This window comes from Arctopsyche grandis, chromosome 2 (assembly GCF_051622035.1).
Source record: "Arctopsyche grandis isolate Sample6627 chromosome 2, ASM5162203v2, whole genome shotgun sequence".
Lineage (NCBI taxonomy): Eukaryota > Metazoa > Arthropoda > Insecta > Trichoptera > Hydropsychidae > Arctopsyche > Arctopsyche grandis.
Genome location: NC_135356.1, coordinates 13,049,412 through 13,059,849, shown reverse-complemented (window position 1 = coordinate 13,059,849; position 10,438 = coordinate 13,049,412).

The following is a 10,438-nucleotide window of genomic DNA, read 5'->3' as shown; positions in this document are numbered from 1 at the left end:
TAAAGTTTGGACCTTTGGAATTTGCATCAGAAAAAGTCAGAAAAAATCTTTATTAAATTGTTAAGAAATGCTCTGTACTCCACCTCTACCAATTATCTGTCATATGTCTAATCTTATTACATTCAACGTCACTCGCTCAGACTCAGACTCGCAACTCACCTCAGAGGTCACTCGCTTAGACTCCAAAAAGAAAAATCTAATAAATTGATCAGAGATTCATTCTTTTCAAACAGAGTGGTTTCAGTTTGGAATAGTCTGACCAATGATATAGTAACCTCTGATAACGTTAATATTTTTAAGAATAAGCTTGATACTCTTTTTAAAACTAAAGGATTTTTGTAATTCTTCTTTCCCATAATCGTATTTCTTCTTTCTCATAATCGTATTACATATATATATATATATATATATATATATATATATATATTTCTCTCTTATTTTTATTTTAATATTGTTTTTTTTAATGTATTTTAATTTTTCTCATTTTAATTGCATATATGTATAATTTGTTAAAATATTTTTGTTCAAACCCCATGGGCCTATCGGCTTTGCCGCCTCCCCCAAGTATATTAAATAAATAAATAAAAAATAAATACTGGAGTGAGATGGCAATCCATAGGAAAAGCACTATTAAAACTTTATGAACTTCAAAGTAAGTTATTGGTCTTCTTGAAAGCACAAAATAATTCAGGACATAATTTTGTTAAAGTTTTACAAATCCTTCGTGGTTGATAAAACTTGCATATCCGGCAGATATTGTTAGCAAGTGCAGTGACGTTAACTTATCATTACAAGGAAAAAGTATTACAAATTTTAATACAAGAGATAAAATTGCATCTTTTGATAAAAAAAATACAATTTTGGATTTCATCAGTTGAATCTAATAATTTTGATTGTTTTCCTGCCTTTCATGAATGTTGAATGTTAAATTAATTAAATTTAAATAATTAAAGTAGATGTAGAAGTATTTTTAGAACATCTACATACATAGCTTGAAAACAACTCTTTTGCAATATTTTCCGAAAACTTTTCGGAATCCATTTCACGTAACAGCTAAACCAGTAGGCTTAAGCGCAAGTGACTATGAAAATCTAATTGATTTAATTATTGACTCTGATTTGAAACAAAAATACAAAGATCAGCCTTTAAATGATTTCTTGGTAAGTTTGTCAGAAGAGTACCCTAATTTTTCAAAACAAGATATTATTGTTATACTTCCGTTTTCTAAAACCTACATATTTATTCGAAGCGGGATTCTCTTATAATGCTGCAACAAAGTCAAAGTGCAGGGACAGGCTCGACACCCCACCAGATATTAGAATGTAACTTACCAATATTTTGCCTGAAGATACGCAATTCAAGGACTCAAAATCATCAAAATTATTACGTGCTTTATTTATTCATATATTTATGTTTATATTATATTATAGTTTTATATTTAAAAATAAATAACATGTATTAATTAATTTTTAACGTAAAAACCCAACAAAATAATAAGTGTTCCGTTAAAATTTTCGGGTTTGCGAAGTGTTCCATTGCAGAAAAAGTTTGAGAAACCCTGTTCTAGATTATAAAACTAAATCCCACGTGTTTACATATGTATAAACACCGATAAAAGTTTGTACGTTTACAAGTTGATTGAAACACTACGATATAAATTAGACGGAAGTCGAACCAACTGTCCTGATTTCATGTGAGTGTGTAAGCAGTGATAGAAAAAAATATATTTGCCTTGTTTAAAAATGCCTATACAGTCATATTGCATATATTAAATATACTGTATTGTGGAAAAGGGACAGCATCTTACATTTAAGAGGTCGAACGATCGAAAAATGTTGATAGCCTCCAATACATATAATAATATATTACGTACATACATATATAAACTTTTCTTCAGACAGAATTCCAATGTTGTTCCTCTTTTTTGTTACGACAGATTTCTTAACAGTTTTAACCCTGTCTTACGTCCGCATTCTGAATGATTTAAAATTAAATCAAAGTGTCAATAAACACACAATAAACCTACATACGTGTATTTACATTTATGTATGTATTTAGGTACATAAAGTGACATCATGCGAATTTTATCGTTAGACCTTGTCCTATACTAGTCAATAAAAATAAACTAGCCAATCTAAACAAACAGAGAACGCATTTGTAATTCCTAAATTATGCAAAAATATAAAATCAAAATTGAAATAATAAATTTTACAATATGATTATATTGTAAAATGTTATATTTGAAAAAAGCCTAGTGAACGTACAAAAGTACTTACCAATCAGAAAAAAAATTCACGTAAGTATGCAAATTTTTCACTTTCCATTCAGACTATGCAGATGATTGATTACAACGTTGTGATGACTGTGAATCACTTCAGTTGAATTATACAACAATTAACTACCGTTTCCAATATTACAATACAGGTCTTTTAACGATCAATGATCAAAAAATGAAAATAAAAATTCAAAAATGCAAAATAGATTTTTTTATTTTTTCGATATTTTACTATTTAAAAAATAACACTCAACAATCGTTAAATGAGTGGATTATGAATAGTTTTTTGACTGAAAATCAAATACTACCATTTTGAGCTAAATCTTCATACAAGGCCATGCTTGAATTTTGTGAAGTTCAAGTATAATTATTTATTGGTTTACTCGGTACAAGTGCTTACTACGAACTAACATGTTAGTATATTTGATGTGCTTTCATATAATTATGTTATCTCAAATGTGTGTTGAGTGATCGATACAATTTTGTGTGTGCAATATTTATGAATGGTTAGTAGTGTTTAAATTAACACAAAGAAGTTCCAATATGAAGCTTATCGCTAGGTGACATGTCGATGAATGTTTAATATAAAGACTATATAAAATGTTTAAGAATGTGGCTTCATCGATGTGTTTTATAATAAGGTTTATTGAGCATCGTAATCTGGGTTGTGCAAAGTGTTAAAAAACGTGTTAATTTTTCTTAATAATATGGATTAGTCTTATTGCTAATGATTAACAGATGACTCGATTGATATACGTGTAATCTTGGGTGTGGGTTCATTCGATGATGTAGAAGGTCTGAGCTAGACCGGATAACTCTTGCAACGGATATTGTAATGAAGGAAGTCGGGATAAATATATAATGGATAAATACATATATAGAAACCTTTTAGGTATCAATGTTTTGAAAATCGAAACATTCATTTCCATCCTCTCCGGAAGGCAGAGAGAAAACATCGAAAATACATACAAATGTATATTTATATTTATATATATATATATATATATATATATATATATATATATATATATATATATATATATATATATATATATATACATATATATATATATATATATATATATATATATATATATATATATATATATATATAGATATAGATATATGTATATATACATATATCTACAAGCTGAAAAGTTTGACCATCGCAGACACACAAATGAAAAATCATACAAATGTTGACGGATTATTATTCTCTGTGATGGGATTACAGACCGAAATATATATTATTTGATTTTCCCAACACAGTGCGCATTATTATTATGTGACATATTTCGTGATGAATTCGGAAAACACGCACGCGTAAATTGCGCTCATTCAATAATTGTGCACACATCGAGAAAAAAAACAAACGCCTATATCAAAGGCTCTCTAACTAACCAAAAACACAAAAAATATATGTAGTTTAGAGCGACAAAAGAAACAAAAGATCTTTTATAGAAAATAAAACGCTTTATGTTTAGAAAAGCAGTCTTTGAGAGGTAGGATTTGACGATGCGCTTCAACAGTTTTTATTTTTGGGAACTACATGTTTACGAACGCACAGGCAGACATAGTGCTTTATTGTGTAAGTATTAGTACAATCTTAGTATTGGAAAAAGTCGCACAGTGAAATGTCCGCTCGGTGAAAAGATAACACGGTGAAATGTCCACTCGGTGAAAAGGTCATACGGTGAAATGTTCGCGTGAATCGAATCGAAAATGTGAATCATTCCAATGAGCGGATACGGTGAAAACTGTACACATGTTGTACGTACATATGTACATCGTACAAAGCGAAAGATCCGAATATTATTGATATTTCGCAATAAAGTACACCGCTTATAGATTCATCAACGTGGCGGTAATATCAATAAGCAAAAGCACCTTTGAAAAATCTGAATTATTCATCCATTATCCGGAATGCTTAGTTCGCGATTGATTCGAGGACCATTTTCGACCTAATAATATGTTCAAGGGAGTTGGATGGATGAGAGGATGTGTATAAAATAAGTGAATTTCAAAATCGATTGGAGAGCTGTTGAAGAATGAACTTAAGAAAATCATTCGAAAAATAAATTAAACATATAAATATAGACTATGGACATACATACATATGTGTGTGGTGTGTGTGTATGTGTGTGTGTGTGTGTGTGTGGGTGTGTGTGTATGAGTCCGTACTTTTTTTTCGTTTCTGTCGAAAGTTTTATTTTGTTACTGGTGTTGTGCCCGATGAAATATAATCGCATAGGTAATGGCATAATAGGTTATTAAATTAAAAAAAAATGAAAATAAATGTGTCGGTCCTGTGTTCGATCCGCACATGTTCGTACTGTTTAATATGACAAAAAAAATTGTAAAAACTACATACCTATCTACATATAAACAATATAAAACACAAATAGAAAAATTAATTAATTAAATAATTTTTCAATAGATGGCGCTAAATGGTCCGAGATTTTTGCGGTAGAGGAAATATTGGTAGCAAACAGTATATATAGACGATCTTTTGAAATCTCCATATTTGTCGACCCGTCCGCCACATACCCACATACCCACATACATATGTACATACATCGCGTCGGATTTTATATACATATACATACTAGCTGAACCCGACATGCGTTGCAATGCCACAATAACGCATGCAATTCCCGCTGCCGTTCCCGTTCCCGTTCTCGTTCCCGTTTCCGTTATCGTTCCCATTTGTCGGAAAAACGCAAGCAGTGAACACATTTGAAATTATTCAATTATTTGTTTATTTTACCCTAAAAAACATTTAAAATTATTGCGTTTCAATGCCATTCATTCCAGTTTTTTCCGTTTCCGTTCCTGTTTTTACACTAATAAAGTAGATGGTTTTCCAATGCGTGAGCACACCACATACTCCGGTTATTTTCAGAAACTCCTTTGCAGTAAAAGATTTTCCAGTCTTGCATCCCGTTGCTCGTCTGTTTCATAATTAATTGAATGTTTGAATTGGTATTGTAAATATTCCTTTGTTTTTGTAAATTTAATTGTTCGTTGGTTTTCGTTGATCGTCTGTTTTTTCCGCGACTTACGAATGTCCCGTCTTCAGTTGGCAGGCGTCGCGTTTCAAATAATGGTTGTAGTTGGCGGACTTGAACATATATCGCGTTTCAAATAATGGTTGGAGAACAAGCAACGTCTTTTCAAAACCGTGTCCAATAACGCATGTAATTCCCGTTCCCATATCCGTTTCTCGATACGTTTCGATAAATTGCATTTTTCAGTTTCAAATTAATCTTCAAAATAAGGCTTCGCTCGGTATTTGTAATATAAACCGCTTAAACATGACTAATCTAATAGTAAAAAAAATAAATAAATTATTTTTTGTTTTTTTTTTTAAATAATTTTTTTTTATTTTATTTTTAATTTTTAATTTTTTTTTTTTTTAATAAAATACCGAGCGAAGCCGGGTAATACGGCTAGCAGTTAATAATCAAATTAAATTATAGTAAAGTATAGAAACGCATACGTGACAGACAGACGAACATTGATTTATATGGATACGTATGTAGGATTGGTATGACTGGTAATTTCAGGTTGGTATGAGTGATACGTAATGTATTTGCCAACGTAAACATTTCCTTAACTACACTGGCGCTTCATAAAATGAATATGAATCAAAAATGAATGAACGAAAATGAAAATGGATAAAATGTAATTACGAATATTATTATTATTAAGAGGTTTTTTCACAGTAATCTTTCCGGACATGCATACAAAAAATCCTGAAAGTTTCATCGTAATCGGTTCTTTGGTTTAGGAGCCTATTCGAGACAGACAGACAGACAGACAGACATTGATTTTTATACCTATATATATATAAAAAGATATAATACATCAAACGAATGCCAAAGATGAACATATGTAGGTAATTAGTTAACTTATTTCTAAATCATCAGTCTAATTCTTTCACGTGTATTTATGTACATTGGTTTCACCAACCGACACGTGCGTGATGTGCGTACCATTAATTACATTAATAACTTTTCATAGAACGCATGCACGTCATATTTTTCCATTTAATTATCTAATCGATAAAATAATTATCGTTCGTAAATAATTTAAACACAAAAATGTCAGTTCGACAGTTTCGTGCTAGCATTTTTTCTCGACAAAGACACGACACTATACATACATACATACATACATATGTACGTACATTTTATTTTATAATGCTTTTTCTTGATTTCCATTAATCTTTATTGTGTTCATTTTTCAAACTTGTGTATTGATGTATTATGTTGAATATGCATTTAAATGTTATTATGAATTTAGGATTTTCATTAATGGACCTCGTGGAAAACTTAAGTCATATCTAGTGCACGCTTAGTAAAAATAAATTATTACTTATTGATGAATTTTAATTTGAATATTAATGTAAAAAGTTATTAATGAATTTTAATAATTTAATTAATTATTTTTTATTAATGTTCCCTTGATATGACAAAAGTTTTCCATAAGGTCCATCGATGAAAATCAAAAATTGGCGGTTTTCTCTCCGGCCTAATGGACATCCATAATGTGTTTATGTACATACATATAATTGCTTTGTATATGTAGATGTACAATATATATATGAGCTGTTATATCTGAAAGTAGTGGAAGTCCAATTTTCGGTTTCAAATGCACTATTTCTGTTTGACTTAATTCACAAATTGTTATCACTTATTTTAATTCAATTTATCCAGAATCCTTGAAAAGCAGAATAAACGTATCACAGGCCACCAGTATTATTAAATATTGGTAAACGCAAAACATTATTTATTTAATGTATTGCGGGATATTTCTCGAAAATGTGGACAAATTACGCCGCTTACAAATATAACGACTCGTGTGTTTATAACGACTCGTATGTCTATTTTGTATTTTATATGTGTTATATTAAAATGTGTTGGTCATGGCCACAGATTTGTGATACCTGTTATGTCCCAATAGGATAGAATAAAATAAATTATAGGTATGAATGTACACATGTATTTACATATAATACAATTTCTATCCATTAATCGTATTATTCAACATGTCTGATAAAGCTATATCAAAATCGAACAAAGCTCGATGTTATTTTATAATTGTACATATGTATTACACCGAATCGGTGAAATTGGTTATCACGTCAAATAATCTAAAAAAAGTACTCAGTTCATGAACGTTCCAAGCCTGTTGTTTTTTCACGAAATAAGCAAATTTGTATAAAAGAAAATAGGCATGAATTGTTTTACTTGCTTATTTTATTTTTTCTTTAACTAAACTATTGATGTTTATTTATATTTACATTGTGAATAAGAAATCTATGTGTTTTACAATAAAATAATTCCTATTCTTTATGAAAATGCAAGCACGTTTCATAAAATATTACGAAACTGTTTTTGAATTTTAATCTGAAATAATGAGTTTCGCGTTTGGAAAATAATGAGATTCGCGTCCGAAACAAATACCACGATAAATTATATGTATGTATGTACATTGAGAAGATTAAACTTTGCTTCCAAAGTTAAATAAAGAAGTTGTCTCGGAACAAAGTCGTATTGAACTTTGATAAATCTCCGTCATGCTATCTTTAACAAGCGTATGCATTTGAAAATTTGCCTAAAAGCAATTCATCGATTTTACATTTTATGTTTATGTATATTTATATACATACCTCATTCGTATAAATACGTATACATATGTAAAGTTTCGCCTGATAGAACTAAACCTTCATATACGTTTGTAATTAGGATTCATAATTGATAATTTAGGATTCATAATAGATTATCAATAATTGATCATTTCGAACGGGTTGGATACGTTGAACGTGTAGGGGCGAAATCACACAGCGCGGGATGTGGTATGTGGAACGTCGACAAGTTCTCCTACATTTCTTTCAAACCGTTATCGATCACTGCCAAGCAAGGAGAAATACAAGGATACAATTTTACCGAACACACCCAGGGGGGTTTTTTTTTTTGACGTTTTGAAATGACTATACCTTGCACGCATCCCATGACCGCGACCTTTTCCCACATTCACCGCTTTGTGATTTCGCTGTGACCTCACATCATATTTATTTTTACTTTACATCATATTTATATATGGAATATAACTTTATTTTAATTCGTGTATCAATTCCGTTCCGAAACCACCCATTGAAATCAACGGACAAAACAAAACATACATAGTACTAAATATAGAATAATGGAGTGGGCCAATTTTATTTCATCAAGGGGGGCTACATTTTATGAAAGGTTCAAGATTCTTTTTCTTATGCCAAGTCCGTATTCGAACGTGGGTGAGTATCATGGCAGACATTATTTATAGCCTATGCGAATTCCACCCAATCATGGGCGAACTGAAACAATCATTATATATATTTTAAGATGAAAGTATCAAAAATAATATTCCATCCATTCAATGTGTTTTTAACTAGAAAAACAAGGATCAATTTTGAGAGGAGCTTAAGCCCCAAATCTACCCCTCTCCGGCTGCGCCTAAGTAGAGATGTATACATACAATATGTATGTATGTAGTAGTTCAGATATTAAACATTTCAAATAATATGTACATAAACATTCGAACTTTTACAACGAATGCTAAAAAGACCGAGCTCGCGGCTAACAGCGTGCATTTTTCATCCCGGCTTCCATAAAACTAAGCAGCAAAAAATCACGTTTTTTTTAACATACCGGAGCTGTTGTGTTGGAATCAATAGTCAGATGTTTTTTCTATTGATTGTGATTTTTGTTGCTTTGAAATACTCATAAATAATTATCTGGCAAATTTTAAGTCTAAAGAATTTTAAAAAATAGACTTTTTATCCGTAATATTATAGATATTATATTTAATAATATAGATATTATGTGTCGTAATATTATAGATATTATGTTTCGTTCCCCCGGCTATTGCTTTTCAATCTCCTCATTTGCTTCACTATGTAAGCTACTCCCGTCATATATTTAATCTGTTTTTCATTTCCTGTCACTTTACTTATGCCAAACACACAACGTTCCACCCTTCAATCAAAATTTATTTTATTTATTTTTATTTTTAACATACATATTAGCCACAATGACATTACAGAGAGCTCCAATGAGTCACTGTCGCCAGTCATACAATCATAACATCATAATAATAATAACCTTAAAGCTTAATAACAACCTGCTATATCTTGATGGGAAAATCATTGACATTTATAATTTATAGAATCAACCACTGGCGTTGCTCAACAACCATTCAACCAGTTTAGCATAGTTTACATTGAAGAGGTCAATTTCACCAGCAATCCGGCTGAGCAGATACATATATCGCTCTAGATATTGGAGACGTTGCCAACATATTTTTGCGAGCCACAGGAGGAGCAAACAAATCACGTTTCCTCTGGTCCCCGAACTTACTAGGTGCATAAAACTTAAATTCATTAAGAGCCCGAGGATTGTGTACTATCCCATTTAATAGCTTAAAAAAGTGCTTTTCCAGAAACATAACACGACGACACTCCAATGAGTTGAAGCCTACCGCCCCTAATAAGAATGCACCAGGATATAGCCAAGGATAATAACCATACAATCTCATATAGAGATATCTGAGAAACCGTTTTTGGATTCTCTCAATATTCAACAAATGAGTCATATGGGTAGGACTCCATATAATGGAAGATAATTCTAGAATGCTACGTACTAGATATTCATTAAGAATTTTAAACACCAACCAATCTTCCTTTTTGGTGTAAAGCGGCATTTATTTTATTAATATTCTAATTTTGGAAATCTTGAAAATTTATATATTATAGTAACGGCACGTATTTACATGTGCATAGTTGTTAATTTAGGTCACGATTATAATGAAGCTCCAAATCCCTAACAATGATGAGAATGGTACAGTGGACCTTCGGTTCAATGGAATTAATGCATATGTACATACATACATAAACATGTATGTATATAGGCACATATGAATATTTAGATTAGTGTATCGGATTTTCATTGAACTGGTCCTGATTAGTAATTAAAATATGCATAGATTACAAAATAAATCAACGTGATGGACATTGCTCAATTTGTAGTACATATATACATAGATATATACATAAGTATAAGTATGCATGCGAATGCATATGTACGTTGATATGTACGCATGCGTACATATGTACGCATA